General features: G+C 38.0%; 1 pseudogene; it reads left to right on the top strand.

Annotated features, from left to right (window-relative positions):
- The first annotated feature begins 1,981 nt into the window (after window positions 1-1,981).
- The window catches only part of LOC101587518, a 25,114-nt pseudogene continuing 9,269 nt past the window's right edge, over window positions 1,982-17,826 (top strand).

The raw sequence follows: 17,826 nt of genomic DNA, 5'->3' as shown, positions 1-17,826 counted from the left end.
CAAGTGGAGATGTTTGAGATAGAATTCTCCCAACAATCAATCATGACAGCTTTTCTACCAACTAAGGATTTTTTAGTAAGAGTATTAAGCATGGTCTGTACATGCTTCCAAATCTTCTGAAGTTGTAAGGCTATTTACCCCTGAAATAAATGGCCCTTCTGAATACTTTTGTCTTCTCTTAATTTGTGACAAAAGAGATTTTAAAATAAAAACTGTTGTTACTTTGCACTGTACGCAATACACTTACTTCTAGAATTTTTCCTTCTATATTTTATTTTCATTATATTATGAAAATTAAAACCCAAAGCTATAATTAATGTTACTTCAACAGATACCTGGGGGTCAAACAATGTTCCAGAAAATGTATAAGGTCACTACATATTGGTTAAGAAACAATCTGCAGGAAGAGATAACAATTATAAAAGTATATATACCAGGGGCTGGTGAGATGGCTCAGTGGTCTAAAGCACCTACTTAGAACAAGCTTAGCAAAGCACAGGAACCGCAGTTCAATCCCCCAGCACCACATGCCAGCCAGCCCACCCCCTGGTGGGCTTAGCTGGACACACACACACATACACACACACACACACACATAAATTAAAAATAAAAGTATATATACCAAATACCATTGCATTCAAATTCATTAAAAAAAACCTCAACATAAATTACCAAATAAAGCAACAACACAATTATAGTAGAAATCCTCAATTCCCACTGCTTCAAATAGATCAAGTAGACAAAAAATTACAGAAGCACCACAGTTTACCCAAACTGTCAAACAAATGGACTTAATAGATATCTATAGAGTGTTCCACCCAACAGTAACAGAATACATTTTTTTTCTCAGCAGTATACGGGACTTCCTCAAAAATAGACTACATGCTAATACTTCATGTGGTCTATTTAAGTATATAAGTAAGTACTTACTTACTTAAACCTGTTTAAGTTTAAAAGAATCAAAATTACCCCACACATATCATGCGCTCATACTGCTATGACACTAGAAATCAATGGCAAAAATGATAGAAATTAATCATATCCATGAAAATTCAACAATCTTCTATTGAACAATCAATGAATGGGTCACAGAAGAAATCAGAGGACTTAGAAATTCTTAGAATGAAACAATAATTCCTAGGGCTGGTGACTAGGAATAGCTCAGCAGACTAAGCACTTGCTTAGGTAAATGCAGGGGCCAGGGTAAGATCTCTGGCATGCCACGTCATCCCCACCCCTGGGTGTGCTGAGCCAGTCAGTGGAGTCCAGGTGTGGTGGCGCATGCCTGTAATCTCAGCACTAGGGAGTCTGAAAACAGGAGTATAACTGCGAGTCTGACTTGCATAGTGAGACCCTGCACACACACACACACGAGCACACACGCACAGGCACAAACCCACACAAAACTAAACTAGACTAAAAAGAATGAAATAATTCCTGTACTATATACCAGCACCTATGCAACATAAGGAAAGCAGGGCTAAAAGAGAATATCTTCTTTTTGCTGTGAATGGCTAAATAACAAAAACAGAGGGAGCACAAATAAATATCCTAATGATGTACTTTCAGCTCTAAAAAAAAGATCAAGAAAAATCTGAAACCAAAGCTAGTATAAAGAAGAAAATTATAAAATATCAGAACAAAAGTTAATGAAATTGAAACTGAAACAAGAATGCAAAGAATCAATGAACCAAAAAAAAAAAAAAAAAAAAAAACCCAAGCTTTTTTAAGGAATAAACAGAATAGATAAACTCAGCCAATCTTAACAATAAAGGAAAGAGAATATTCAAATAAATGCAATTACAAATGAAAAAGGTAAAGTTATAATAGACATTGCTGAAATCTAGAAAATTATTAGTAACTACTTTATAAACTATGTACTAATAATTTATGGAATTCAGAAAAAACTATGAATCCCTAGATACATATTAATTGCCAATGAACCAAGAAGATAATCTGAAAAAATCTAATAACAGGCAATATGATGGAAGAAGTAGTGAAACAACTACCAAGAAATGCAGACGCCGATGGAGTCACTGATGAGTTCTACAAGAACTTTGGAGAAAGTCCAATACCAGTACTCTCCAAACTCTAAGAAAATTGAGAGAGAAGTAGTACTTTCAAAGTCATTCCTGCAACTTCATAAAACCAGAAATAATAATAATAATAATAATAATAATAAAGATACAACAGGGCAATCTCTTTGGTAGTATGGGTGAAAAAATCCTCAACAAGATACTGCCCAATGGAATTCAATGGATCATCAAAAAGATAATATCATGACCAAGTAGGTTTCATCCAAAGAATACAAGGTTAGTGCAACATATACAAATTAATAATTGTATTGCATCACATAAATAGACATGAGGACAATAATCACACAATCATCTTACTTGCTACAGGAAAAACTTTTGAAAAAATTCAACATCCATTCATTATAAACTCCCCAAAGAGAATTGGTATAGAAGGACTTTATCTCAGTCTGACAAAAGCCATTTATGACAATTATTATGGTTTGTGTGTATTTGTCTCCCCAAAGCCGCATGCACTCATGGGGCAGACTTCTAGAGTTTGTGATTAACTCATGATTCACTGGGAGATTAAGAGTGCTGCTGGGATTATGGGTGTGAGTATTACTCCCAGCCTGGGGTGGACAGCTTGAATGCAATTTAAGAGAGACAGACTTCCTCTCTGTTGCCATTGTTGCTGCTACTCCTCCCTTTTGCTCTTGCTGTTTTGCTGCCTTCTGCCTCCATGAAGTGTTGCCCTCTGCCATGTGTCACTCTGCCTTGGAGCCAGCTGAGTATGGGCTGAAGCTCCACTCTTTCTTTCCTTCATTTTGGGTATCGGGTATTTGTCCCAGCAACGAGAGAAGAGTAACTGAGACAACTACAAAGCCACAGTGAAGAAAACAGCATGGCAGTGGCATACAAAATACTTAGTTTTGTCTCTTTTTTTTCCAATGGTTTATCCTTTTTCTCTTCTTAATTTCTAATATATTTTTTTCTTCTTCCAATTTTGCATGCATCTATTTGGTAATATGAACAACTAATTTGAAGGCAACATTGTACGTTACAACAAATATTGTGAAATTCATATTGTTTTATTGAAAAAAAGCAAAGACATGTAGACCAATGAAATAAAATAGAGAATGCAAAAACAACTCCAAGCAAATTCAGCTACCTGATATTTGACAAAGGTGTCAAAAACGTATGCTGGAGGAAAGGCAGCCTCTTTAACAAATAGTGCTGAGAAAACTTGGTATTCACATTCAGGAGCTTAACCTAGACTAGTGTCTCACTGAGTTCAAAACTAAAATCAAAATGGATTTAAATATTAAAACAAAATATTTAATTTGCTGAATGATAAAATAGATAAAATTCTTGAAGACATAAACATAGATAAAAACTCTCTCCAAAGAACCACAGCTGCACAAGAAATTATAACAAGAATTAACACATGGGATAGCATAAAACTAAAGTTTCTACATTGCAAAGGAAATAACCAACAAAGTAGAGACAACCCACAAAATGATAAAAAAGGTTGCATGCTACATCTCAAATTGAGAACTAATAGCTATAATATATAGGAACACAAAAGAAACCCTTCAAAATAAAAAAAAAACCTCAAAAAATGGGGGGGGGCAATAGAAATGAATAATCACTTCTCAGAAGAAGTACAAATGGCCAAAAAGTACAAGGAAAAAATGTTCAACATTGCTGGCCACTAAAGAAATACAAATTAAAACAATGGTAAGATTTCTTTTCTTTTTTCTTTTCTTTTTTTTTCTTTTTTTTTTGTGTGTGGTACTGGGGATTGAACTCAGTACCCTGCGCTTGTCAGGCAAGCACTTATTCTACTGAGCCATCTCCCTGGCCCTGGTAAGATTTCATCTTACTTGGGAAAGAATGGCTATAATCAAGAAATCAGACAACAATAAATATTGGTGAATCTGCAAGGAAAAGGGAAACTTTCTATATTGGTGGCAAGAATGTGAAGAAGTAACTCCAGTATGAAAATCAATATGTAGATTCTTCAAAAGACTAAAACTAGAAATTCCATTTAACTGAACTATTCTTCTTCTAGATGTCTTCCTAAAAGAGTTAGATACCATGTTGCAATAATACACACATATTTGTATTTAGAGCAGCATGATTTTAATAACTATATCTGAGAAGCAGCCTATGTATCCATCAATAGATGACCACATAGAGAAAATGTGATATTTACACAAAAGGGAGTCTTACTCTGCCATAAATTTGGATAAACTGAAGTCATTTGTAGGAAAATTAGTGCATAGGGTGGATGGGAGGAGAAAATAAAGAATTATGATATTTATTAAATGCAGTCATTATGTAATACGAACCTATAAGAATACAAATAAAAATTTTAAAAAAAGAAAGTTGGAAGTGAGGAAAGAGATTAAGGTGACAATATTTTGTTATCAAATTTTTGTGAGTAAAAACCATACATAGTTACCAAGAGTACTGACCGCTTAATGGGTAAACTTGCTCACCATTTGGTATCCTGAATTGCCTGGTGGCACTGGAAGTGAAGAACAGGCAGTGAAAAGCAAAGAAAAGCAAACCTGTGCTGTCTTCTCAGGCCAACCCCATTGGCTGGAACTGGGTCACTCTGGTGGGTGACCACACAAAGATACTCCAAGGCCACTGCTAACTTTGTCAAAGGAAGAAGGTGGAATATTTTGAATCATTAAGACCCTGATATCCAGATATCCAGGGGTATAGAAATCACTTACTATAGTTCAAAGCTGGCCCTGGTTCATCCTCCTGGCTAGGCAACTGCTAATGTGTTAATGTGTGGAGTACCCGATCCAGCAGGAGACAGAAGGCAGGAAGGGACAGGAGTGTGCACCAGAGAGAGAGTAACAGTCTATACTAATACATCTTTGCTACTGAACCCAGAGTACTTCTGGCACTAAGATGGAAGCTATATATAGCGTCCTAAAGTTCAGAAGCTATCTATTATTTATCTGTTTCTTTAAATAAATTTTTCCTTTTTAAAAAGCACACCCAAAAAGCAACCTTTGTGAGCCAGTGAATTGGTCTCCACAGGGCAGTGGCTACAGCTCCGAGTCCAAGAGCATCAGTTCCCCAACTTAATGAAGAATGGATGGATGTAGGAAAAAAAAATCTTCACTAGTAATTTTTTTGTTATAAGAATGTGTACCTCTGAGTGACTACTGATGCCTCCCATGCTGAGATGAGATGTTCCTGTGCTCAAAAAATCTTTTCAATGTGAGAAGAGTTGCCAAAGCACAGAGGTGGACACCTAGACAACTCTGAGAATCAGCCTCCTTTCACAGCAAACTGAACTTAGAGACTGAACTCTGCCACTCATACTTTAACTGGCTGGGAACAACTCACTTCATAAAGCTAAACCTCAACCTTCTTAATTCCACAGTGAACAGGATAGACCAGAGTCTACTCAAAGTCCATTTTCTTGCATTTTTCAATTCTCAGTGCTGTACATATTTTATGATCTACCCTTTGAATTCATACCATGAAGAGTTTACAACTGCATGGTTCTTTATAAATAGATAATTTCTTTAGATCTTCCATAAAAAGAAACTTTGATACTCCAAAGCTTTAAGTTATTTTCTAATCTCAATTTTCTTCTTGTGACAATCTGGGATTGTGTGGTGACAGTAATCATTCAATGTAAAGTCATGCTAGTAGGCTTATGAATATTTGAGCTAAATCCTAGAGAGAAAAATATAAAGGGTATGACATCTGGAGACTCCCACTTGGTGATGAATTAGACTATGCTGTTCTTAAAACAAAAGCCACAAAAGCTTCTCTTTTCCATCATGTAAGTAATCAGCTTCTATAAGTAAAAGCAACCACAAAATTTTTGGCTGAATCATGTTGTCCAGTTTATCTTTCCTTTTAAACCTGAATTAAGTGCACCCATTTTTACCTCATGATCAAAGATCAAAGTGGTGAAATATGGTGCAGTGCATTGTTTCAAGAACAGCACCTATGCATTTCTGGCATTCAAAAACCATCAGGGTGTTCAATAAGCAGATTCAAAGCACCATGAGAACCTCAAGACACACGAACTAGAGACGTTCCAAAGAAAGGAACAGACCACAGGTAGGTGATGCAGAGGGGTTGGATTACATGAGGATGTTTGGAAAACACTTACCATGTTACCCAACACAGGAGTCACTGGTGGGCTCAGACCCACCTCTTAACCTGGAATATCAAGGATCCAACCCAGGCTACAGAGATCTAAATGGACAGATACTGAGGAAGTCAGTACAGTTTCTATGAGAAGTCTGGATTCTTAAGGAGAAAAGAGATACAGTCATACAGACAGGTAGAGGAAATTAAGGGGAAAATAGTTGAAGGAGGGAGAGACTTTCATAAGTTCATATGAAGATAATAACATACCTACAGAGACGATGCTACTGTACTGTAGGATGTAGGGAGAAGATTATTAACATCTACCAACTCCCTCCTATATATAGAAAATTAATATCCGGGAATAATAAAGAATTGAGCGAGATTAAGCAGAGAAACTCAGGTTGATAAATGTTACTTGGACAGCAGAAGTATTAAAAGTGCTATTGCTTGTATTATAATAACAGTTTAAAAGGGTTGCACAGAACCAGGGAGTCACAGAAATGTTCTGTCAGACTGACTATGCCTCTTTGGTTTGAATATTCTTAGTAGGTACATAAACAATGGATTAAAAAGAACATAAGTTCATCTCTGTTTTTTCAATAAAATTCTAAGGAGCCCTTAGAATAGTAGTAAAAAGAAGAGTCCAAAGCATGAGATACAGTGGCTCTACCATCTTCTAGGGCTTCTAAGTGGTGAGAGGTAGTACAACAATGTTTCTACATAGTCTAGTGGTGGAACATAGCAGTAATCCATGGGCAAAGGTATAAATTCTACTTGCCTTCTAGATTGTACGGGCAAAAAGAATAGCAAATATAAATGTTTTATTCAGCAGAAAGTGTTAGTTTTTATTGGTAGGACAAACAAATGTATGACATTCCCAATTATTGGTCTCTCAGTTGGTGGAAAATGGCAAAAGGATTTAGCAAATAAAGACAAAGGATAATAGCTGAGGTCAGGTGGTAGTCCTTTGCCTGATTGGCAAATGAGCTCCCACTAACAAAAGTAAGGGTAAGGACCAGCCAAATAACTCAGTGGATTACAGCACCTGCTTAGGCAGAGGCAGAGCCAGGGTTCGATACCCGGCGTGCCGTGCTGGCTCTGCCTCCCGAGCATACTGAGATGGCGATTGAGACAGGGTGTGGTGGTGCACACCTGTAACCCCACACTTGGGAGGCTGTAAACAGGAGGATCACTATGAGTCCAATCTGTGCAGTGAGGCCCTGCAGACCCTGAAGACCCTGTATTTTTTTTTTTTATTTTTTTTATTTTCTCAGGGTCTCACTACATAGCCCGCATTAGTAGCGATTCTCCTGATTTCTGCCTCCCAAGTGCTGGGATTACAGGCGCACGCCACTGCACCTGGACTCCATTGCCGGGCCAGCGTGGCAGTTGGAACCAGGTATTGAACCCTGCCTGGCCCCTGCGCTTACCTAAGCAAGCACTTAGTCCGCTGAGCTATACCGCCAGCCCTAAGACCCTATATTAAATTAACAACAACAACAACAACAACAACAACAACAACAAAAACTGTAAGGGTATTTAATTATACTTTTGCAAAGTTAGTATCTTGTGACACAAGGCAGCCTAGTGACTAAGAGCTGACATTAACCAGGCAGGATGCTTTTCTAAAGACTGAGGTAGCTTGACTGCTTTAGGCACTGAGGCCCAGCCCTGTTCTCACATATTTGACCAATTTCCTGCTTCAGTGGCTCCCAACAGTCAGCTTTCCCAGGAAAACGTTTCATCTAGCTCCTGGATTCAAAGGTATTAGTCAGCTGACTCCAACAGAGAAACACTGTGGCCAAAGGGTGTGATGGAGCAACCCTGCTCACTTCATGGCAGGTGGAGGAGGAGCACAGGGAAGAGCACCAGTGTGAGATTCACTCCCAAGTGGGCCTCCAGGGACGGCTCTTCTCTGGACCCCTGAACCCAGCAGTACATTTGGCTGTGAACATCAGTGGGTTAATCCACTCTGATGTAGACATGCCTCTCTGAGTCTCTTAGTCCAGTCAAGTTGATGATTAATTACAGATGCCTGTTACAACAATTTAAAGGGGGAAAGGTTTACTTTGACTCATGTTTTCAGCAGTATTAGTCCATGAGAGCTCTGAGATGGGTGCATTATGGCTGCAGGGAAGTCAAGGAAAGCTGCGCAGCTCAGGGCATCCAGAAGGAACAGAGTAGGGAAGAGCACAGAGGACAAGGCAGAGACCTGTGATAGCTCCCAAGGCCATCCCTTCATAACTCACCCAGATATACCCAGAGGTAAACTTTGCTAATCTCCTAGGCATCTGTCAGGCTAATAAAGTTGGCAGTCAAAATTAACCACCACAAAGAGTTGCTTATGATGGGATTGCCACATTATTTTCTGTGCTTAGAGAATATACATTTCATGACAAATTATAAAGATAACTAAGAAGGAATCAAAAGGACTAATTTACAGGACATCAAAATATGGCAGGTCAGGGTAGAAGGAGATTCTACACACAATTCGCTTACTGCACATTCCAAAGAGTAAACAAATGATGAAGCTAGACCAGTGACCTTGAGACCACACTTCGGGCAGGAAGCCCAGCCAATGGCAGCATTATCTAAGAAGGATCCTTGAGCATGGCCTTCAGCCAGATATAGATCTCCACATCTATTCTGAGCTGTACTTAAAACTTGCTTCCCCTCCTGGTGTATGTCCTATCTTTAATAAAACAGAAGGCAAAGTAGTCTGCGTAATAGAAGAAAGTCTTAAGGAACATTATCAATGACCCACCCTGACCCCAGTGAAACAGTAACTCAGTTGCCTACAATTATCTTATGAATCTGGGAGTAGTTTATTTGAGATGCTATGTTTCCTATAACCCCCTCACTGACTCACTGTCATTGGATGAGAAAGAAATCAGAAAAACCCTGTCTCATCCCGCTTGCTACTACCTAGCAAGCTGCCTGGGAAGGTCAGTGCTCAATAAACATTGGTGAGTAAGGAAATCAATGAGTGAATAAACTTCTACTAAACCAGGTAGATACTGTATTACAGCGGTGATGAAATGCTCTAGATGATAAAGTGGTAGGGCATAATTGATTTCCCCCTGCTACGAGATGCTCATCATGTGTGAACCACAACAGCGTGGTGGTTTACTGCGAGCAGGTATGGCCCCTCCTCCCTGAGAGTCTGAGCAGCTCTAGTAATCAGCACTTACTACAACGCTGTGAGCGGGAGTTAGTCTCAGATCATTCCAGCATCTTTTTAATCACAGTGTGGGAGAGATGCACATGGTCATGCCCCCTCTAGTACTCTAGCGAAGGCAGGGAAATTATATCTGTTAGCTATAAAATGTTTGAAAAAAATCTATTGCAACAATAATGAACAGTTATTGAACATTCACTGTTCTTTTATGTGCTTCATACAGATATACATTTGTTTCTTTCAGAGAAGTCAGGTTTAGTATGACCTTCATTTTAGAGCTATAAAAATGAGATAAAGAGAGATTATGAAATCTGATCAATAATCTTGGGCAACAAAGGCAAAGCAGGAAGCATCACAATCCCTGACTTGAAATTATATGGCAAAGCTACTGTGATAAAATCAACATGGTACTGGAAAAAAGTAAAAAGGCCTGAGGATCAGTGGAATATATTAGAAGATGCAGATACAACTACAAACACTCAGCCACCTTTTCTTTGACGAAAGGGCCAAATATGTTCCCCGAAAGAAAGATAGCCTCTTTAATAAATGATGCTGGAAAAACTGGCTTTCCACATAACAAAGACTAAAACTAGACCCATGCCTATCACCATGCACTAAAGTCAAAATGGATGGAAGATCTAAATATAGGGGTAGGTAGAGAGTTTGTGAACAAAAGCCTAACTTCATGGGAAATACTTCAAAGAGTCAAAAACTGGGAATTTCATCTTATTAAAAAGATTTTGCACATCAAAACAAAACCCACAAACTGGGAAAAAATTTTATCCAACAGTCCCTCAAACAAAGGACTGCTATCTCGAACATATAAAAAATCAGACCTCCAAATATAAAGACCCTTTCATTTCCATAAGAAAAAAGCTACATTTTATGAAAAACACAAAATAAATGTTGCATTTTCAATATAAAACATCCACACTTATTTGTCCTCCATCTGATAGTACTAATCAGACCAGGGTACTAGGACAAGATCCTTTTATGTGAGTGGAACTCTGTGAAGGTTTCCACAGACTATAAGGCAGAGATTGGTATGAGCTAATTAACCAGAATACAACGACACTGACAACCTCCCCCAAAATTTCCATAACACATTTGCACTATGGTAAAATGAAAGGTTGATCACCCATTTTCTACTACTAGGTTAGTCTATGGTAGTAAAAACACAAACAAAACAAAAAACCCCAAAAATTTAATTTAAAAAACAAAGCAGGAGCTATTTAGAAAAAATAATTCGAAGTAAACTAATATTGTATCTGCTGACTTTGAACCCAGCCCACAATACACGTGCATGGGGCCTGATGAAAGTTTCAGATGTCTCTCCATTCAGGGCAAATTTATCCACATTGTCGTGTCACACCACCATTCTGGAAATGATTTCTGTGCATTTGAAATGGCATTTTTAATTTTATATGTGACACAGCATTTAATTGCAAACACTAATATGAATTTTGTATACAAAACACTTGTTTTCAAACCCAGGGAAAACCACAGTTCACTTAAGTGGAGTTTACTTTTTTGTATGAATGTTAGTTGCACTGTATCTCTGCCTAACTTCCTTAATGTCGTTATTTTTACAGACGAGACTTAACTGACCACTAACATAATACTGGGCATAATTTATATCTTGTGTTATATAACAAAACTCTTCAGATTGTCTTGAATTGCTTTTGTAAAGGTCTGAACACTGTTAACAAGAAAGTTGTATATTTACTTGCCTTTCTGACCAAAAGAAAGATGTTTTATTGTGCCAGTTTTATTGGTGAAAGAGAAATACTATTTTTCTCTATTAAAAACAAAACAAAAAATGAAAACAAATGTAAAGACCCACTCCAGAAATGGTTATCTGAGATGAATATGTACTTCTTAGATGAAGAAATACAAATGGCAAGTAAATACATGAAAAAAATGTTCAACGGCACTAGTCATTCAAGAAATACAAATTAAAAGAACACTGAGATTCCATCTCAGCCCAGAAAGAATGTCTAACATCAAGGAGTCAACCAGTAACAAATATTGGAGGGGCTGTGAGGAAAAAAGAAAACTCCACTGTTGGTGAGAATGTAGAATGATACAATCACTGTGGAAATCAGTGTGGAGATTCCTCAAAAAGCTAGAATTGGAGATTCCATTCAAGCTAGCTATTCCCCCTATCTCCTGAGTAATTGTCCAGAAGGCCTAAAAACATCATACCACGTAATATATGTGCACCCATGTATATAGCAGCATAATTTGTCATAGCTAAATCTTGGAAACAACCCAAATGTATGTCAACTAAGGAATAGATAACGAAGATTACATATATATATATATATATATATATATATATATAGTGGAGTGCTACTTTGCCATGAAGAAGGATAAACTTGAGACTTTGACAAGTACATATAGATCTTACTCATAAGTGAAATAAATCAGACTCACATGTGGAAACATTGTATTATCTCCCCAGTGTGAGAAATTGAAACAGTAAACGAGGCCTAGAATGTATAATAGACATTATGAAATAGGAAGAAATTGTTAAAAAGAAAAAATGAGCTAGGATAAGGAAAGGGGAAAGGAAGTAAGGAAAAAGGGAGAAAATGCAAGGCATCTATACTACAAGTGTCTCTCAGTTCATAGAAAAGGAAGGTTCATGCTAATATTCATAAGAGAATTCTTTATGCTGCTATCTTGTACCTTGAGTAATGATATTGAGGATGACAATATGCAATGTATTAACTATTGTTATTCTTCTATTATTATTATTATTATTTTAATGTATTTAGTTGTTATAGAGTCTCACTATGCAGCTCGGACTTGTAATGAGCCTCCTATTTTCAGCCTCCCAGCGCTGGGATTACAGGCATATACCTCTATGTTCAGAGTCTGTAGCTGGCTCAGCCCATCCTGGGGGTGGGGCTGGCATGGCATGTGGTGCTAGGGATTGAACTGTGGTCCCTTGCCTGCCTAAGCAGGTGCTTTAGTCCACTGAGCTGTCACACCGGCCCCTCTCCTATTATTTTGTTATGAAATTCCTGGTGTTATCAGTGCTGTTCCATGTTATTTTTCTCTGTAACCATGGAGAACACCTATTTATTTTTTCCAGGTATCTCAATGACCCACTCTTTAAAGGCTTAACAGAGCAGGGTTCATCTTCATGTTGTGCAGTGTTTTTTCATCTATGTGTTTGTTTTGCTTCCTCTAGAAAAAAAAAGTGACTATTTGCTCTGGTTAAAAAAAAAAATTCATTGCAGTTTGAGATGTACTTAGGTGTCAAGTTGACAAGGGGCAGACTTATGCCAGTGAATTTTAATTGTGATCCTGATGAGATTAAGAGAACCCTAGATAGGTGATCAAATCATGAGGCACTGTACACATCAATGGGGTAGTCCTCGGATGTCTCTAGCTGAATCTGCTGTTAGAAAATGAGGCCCAGTTGGGGTCCCTATAAATGCATATCCATGTCTATACCCCACAATTCCTAATCATAAAATCTTGGAATCAAACTATCTGCCCACTAGCAGATGCAGGATAAAGAAAATGTGGCATTTATGTAGAATGGAGTACTACTTTGCCAAAAATCCTTCATTTTTAAACTAATCTAACATCTTTTGACTTCTTTTATGTCAGACCCAGCTCCTGGAAATTTGACCGTGTAATACTAAGAAGTGTTATTGTGGAAGATATTTTGTCCTACATACACTTTCTGGGGCCTTTACCTTCAGAAAAGGAATCTGAAACTCTAGATTAGCTAATTCAATGCCAGGGAAATAATGAAAATCTCTCTAAACTGCTCTCATATTCTCACCCTTCCCCAAGCCTCAGCGCCCACGTTATTTCAGTCAGATTCTCAGCATGAGTAAAGTTTAAAAAATAGCCATCATCATTCTCCATAGTCACAAAGGTGTATTTTATCTCATCAAAGCCCCAGGATTTTATCCCATAGGTATTCCCTATTTGGACTAGAGCAACATCTCTTCCCATGGCTGGGTTTGTTTCTGCCCTCTCTGAAACAGTATTTTTTTTTTTTTTTTTTTTTTTTTTGCGGTACTGGGGATTGAACTGAAACAATATTCTTATCCATTACCAGAATACATTCTTTTCGTCCAAGTACAGACAGCAACTTGTGTGTTGGTCTCCCATGTTCTAAGAGTTACCTTTTCTCAAAACAAGAAATGGAAAGGATATTTGTTGCTACTCTCCAGGTCCTTGGCTATTAGAAACTAAACCCCAAGTGGCCAAATCATACTCATCGTACTCATACCATTTCTTCTTGTCCAGTATGAGGTGCAGTTTCCAATGCTGTCTTCCTCCATTGAGTCCATGAGAGAAGGCAACACATCTCCTTTTTCTTTTGTCTCAAATTAACCCTATTTGCAATCACAAGAGAGAAGTTCCCCAATTCTAACCAGTATTTCAAGTTTGTAGCAAAAATAATTGGAGGCCCTCTCTTCAATCATACATCAGATGAGTCTCTATTTTTAAAGTATACTGAAAATTCTTCAATGAATTAGTTTATGGTTCACAAACTGGGAATATTCTGTACATATGTATATGTTCTGTACCTTTTACTGAAAACCTTTGCAAGGAATCTAAGATGATATCCATATTACTGACTTCAAGTAATTTTGGTATCTCCACATTCTTTAAGGCAGACACTTGACATTTCATGGTTGCAGATGGATTATATATAGCTGAAGCTTCATGGATTTCCTGTCAGTTGGCTTCCTTTCTTGTCCAATAGATCTTGTGGCACTGCATATCTCCATAAAAGAGCTCCTATTCACAGTTCACAATTATCTCTGCAGTGCCTGAGAATAGTCCCTTTCACATTGCATATGGCATTGCTCAAATCATGCTTGCTAACCACATGTCTCCTGTTGTGAGCCCAGGAACCTGAACATTCTTGTTTAGTTATTTAATCAATGGCAAGCACATTTGACATGGACCTCTTGAATCCTCCTAGAGGGTACTAGCTGCAAACGAAGTATGGTTACAGAGATTCTACTTTGTAAGATTTTTCCATACCTACTTTGCTACAGGATTTCTTGAGCAAAATATTTAAAAAATACTACATATGGCTCTATGTCTGAAATATACAATGAGACTAAGAGACAAAGAGAGGATGAGACTGCAAATGTAGTCTAAAAATTGCTTCATAAATCCTCTCCAATTTTGGAAGATATTCCATGGACAAATACAGCTAAATTAGTTAGTTGTCTTTCCTAATACCACAAAATGCTCATAGTCACTGAAGGAACATCTTCTGGGTCAGTCGTAAGGTAAGAATTCTGTTTAAAATAGAGAATTCTATCAAAATAAATTTAACACTGACAAAAATTGCAATGCACAAGTGCCTTGATGGGCCCCATCTTACAAAATAGGTGCAAATTCAACTCTTTTCCCAGGAACAAACTTGCAAAAAAGAGGCAGGTAATTGGGTTATCATTCATCTCTTGTTTTATATATAGCTCTCAAAACATTGGTTAGGTATGCTTCCTTTCATTTTTTTATCATACCAAAATCACTCAAACACTATACTTGTGTCTTAGTTACATTTTTCTCATTGTGGGGACAAAATATCTGATGCTCAGAATTAAGAAGAGAAAAGTTTATTTAGCTCACAGTTTGTTGAGGTTTCACCCCATAATCAGCTGGCTGCAAGGAAGAGTAGCACATGACAGAGGGCAACAGTTCATGGCATTGGAAAACAGTAAAAGCAACAAGAACATAAGGGTAGGAGTGGAAAGAGCAAGCCTGTTTCCCTCCCTTATATTGTATGCGGGCACCCCAGGGTGCATGTAGCATTCACACCCATAATGCCAGCATTGGACCATGAATCAATCAAAAACTAAAAGCTGCCCTATGACTGTACGAGGCTTTGGTGGAACAGCTAGACACAAACCATAACATTCTGCTTCTCGGCCCCCAAAGTTTCAAGTATAACTCTGTAGGCAAAAGGCATTTTAGATTATCTCTAAGAGTTGCCACAATCCTAACAATTTCAGCATTGCTGAAAACTCCAAGTCCCAAGTTTCCTCCAAGAGCTAAGGCAAACTCTTAGCTGTGAGACCCTGTACAAATAAAAAATTAAACACTTCCAACATTCAATGGCTCAAGTTGAACACAACAATTCCAAAAGGTACAAATAGGGGGATAAAAAGCATTGGGACCAAAGCAAATTCAAAGTCCAGCAGGACAAACTCTTAGTCGTATAATTCCACATGCAACATTAAAGGCAATCTGTGGCAAATTGTGAGCTCCATGTGGCTCCACCTCCATGGCATTTTTGATGGTTGTAGCTCCCTTGGTTTCTCCTTAGGTTTTCTTTGCTCTCTCCTTGCAGCTTTCCTTACACAACCCTCTTTCCTGGACTCTTCAAACTTCTTGGGTGTTCACTGTACCTTTAGCTTCACACTCACAGCTTTACACACTGCCCTCTCAGGAGCACACTGTCTGGCCTCCTGGTCCCTTTTCTGAAATTTGAGTGGGAGCCTTTTTTAGCCTCAGAGCTCTTATATTCTACATGCACCTAGAACCAGAACCAGGTGGATGATGCCAAGGTCTGCTGCCATCTGGAGCAGCAGCCAAGCTTCCCTCTGTCTTGGTGACAGGGGTACAGTGCCTGGATTGCTAGGCACTCTGAATTCAATTTTGAGGAAAAAATTCTCTATACTCCCACCATTCTGGCACCTGGTGTGGCTGCTGACACCATTATCAAACATAGTGTGGCTTCCACCATTCTGAAAAATGGCTCTCTGTGACTTTCTCTTCAAAGTCTTTTTGACTTTTACAATTTTGAGGCTGCAAGGGGTGGGCACTTTCTGTTTCTTGTGATGACCTCAGACCATCTTTTCTATTCTCTTACTCCTTTCCAACCAGCCAAGATTTACTTTACTCTATCTTTGCAGTCCACAGCTTTACGGGAGCTTCCCTTTTGGCTGAACTCACAATATTTTAAAGCATTCTTCTGGGCTTTTTACTCTTGATTCTCAACACAGATATGGTTAAAAGCTCCTGGCAATAGCCATGCCACTGTCCCAACATTAGACTACCTTGAAATTTCTTCTTCCAGATTAGTCTGTCACTCTTAATTTTAGCCTCAGGCAAAATCTCTGGACTTGAACAAAAGGCAAAGTTTTTTTCCAAGCCATACACACACTGTCTAGATTCCAACAACCAATGCAGTCCCTCTTCCTAACAGACATCTCCCAAGCCTGGACTTTACCAGCAGGATTTCTAACAGCCTTCTGGCCTTCTGAGCTCTGGCCAGAATCTTTCATATAGTATAAGGGATGGGTGGCTCTCAATGCATTAATTTTATTCTAGCAAAAGAAGCTCTATTTTAGTCTATAATCCACCTCTGAGATAAGAGATAATAAGGCGGAATCAACTCTGTGTAATTGAGATGCCTCAATCTTTCACTCCTTCCTCATACTTGTTAAGATGTTACAACTTTTTCACTCCTTCCCCACCCTTGTTAAGATGTAACTCCTTCACTTCTTACCCATATTTGTTAAGATGTTGTAAACATAAAAAAGATAAGAGGAAAACAGAACCAATTACAAAGAAGAAGCCCAGGACTTCTTGAATCACCAACCATGGGATTCGATCATGGTTGCCATGGAAACCAAGAAGGTATTTAAACAGAGACAAAACAACCCTGGAAGGGCCAGTAGCTAGCCTTACTAATAAAGCTCTGTTTATTCCTAGTCTTCAGTCTGCTGTGGCAATAATCTCACTGCTTCAGTAGAATAGCCTAAGGCATTCCAGCTCTACTCTTTCAGATGTCATCTCTAAATGTTTCCAAACTCTTCCCACAAGACATTCCCAAAGGCTCTTGTACCACATAGTTAGGTATAGTCACAGCAGCCCCACTTCTCTGATCAAAATCTTTCCTTTATTTTTTTTCATTACTGAGAAAAAATATTCAAGGCTTTAAAATAAGGATAGAAAGTTTTATTTATCTTTCAATTTGTGGAGAATTCAGTCCATAATCAGCTGCCTCCAAGGCAGGATGGAATGGCAGAAAGGCATCAATTTATGCCAGTAGAAGACAGCAAAAGACAAACATTTACTTGAGAGACAGTGTACCAGTAATTGACATGACATGACAAGCAGTACATATTTAGAAGACCAGAATGACAGGCATTCCAAGCATGAACTTAGTATTACACATTGCTGTCTTCAGTGCAGTTGCTTAGTTCACAGGTATCAGCATATATAGTTAGTAAGGGTGAGAATCCTACCAATTAATTGCAGATTTGTACGAATAATGTTTGGACAGGATATCATATCTGCATCTTGTACTATGAATAACCACTATGAAAACAATTTGCAATGCATTAATTATTGAAAGTGTCCTACTAATCGGTTTTGAAACGGTCTCATTGCTATTTGTTTCTCAATAAAATAAATAAATAAAATGTAGAATATGTATACAAACATTTTGAAAATAAAATGTACTTCCTTGTTTCCGCAAAAAAAAAAAAAAAAAAAAAAAAA

This window comes from Octodon degus, unplaced genomic scaffold (genome assembly GCF_000260255.1).
Source record: "Octodon degus isolate 3935 unplaced genomic scaffold, OctDeg1.0 scaffold00019, whole genome shotgun sequence".
In the NCBI taxonomy this organism is placed as follows: Eukaryota; Metazoa; Chordata; class Mammalia; order Rodentia; family Octodontidae; genus Octodon; species Octodon degus.
The sequence above is the reverse complement of the archived record's forward strand: the minus strand, read 5'-3'. Positions and strand labels throughout refer to the sequence as shown.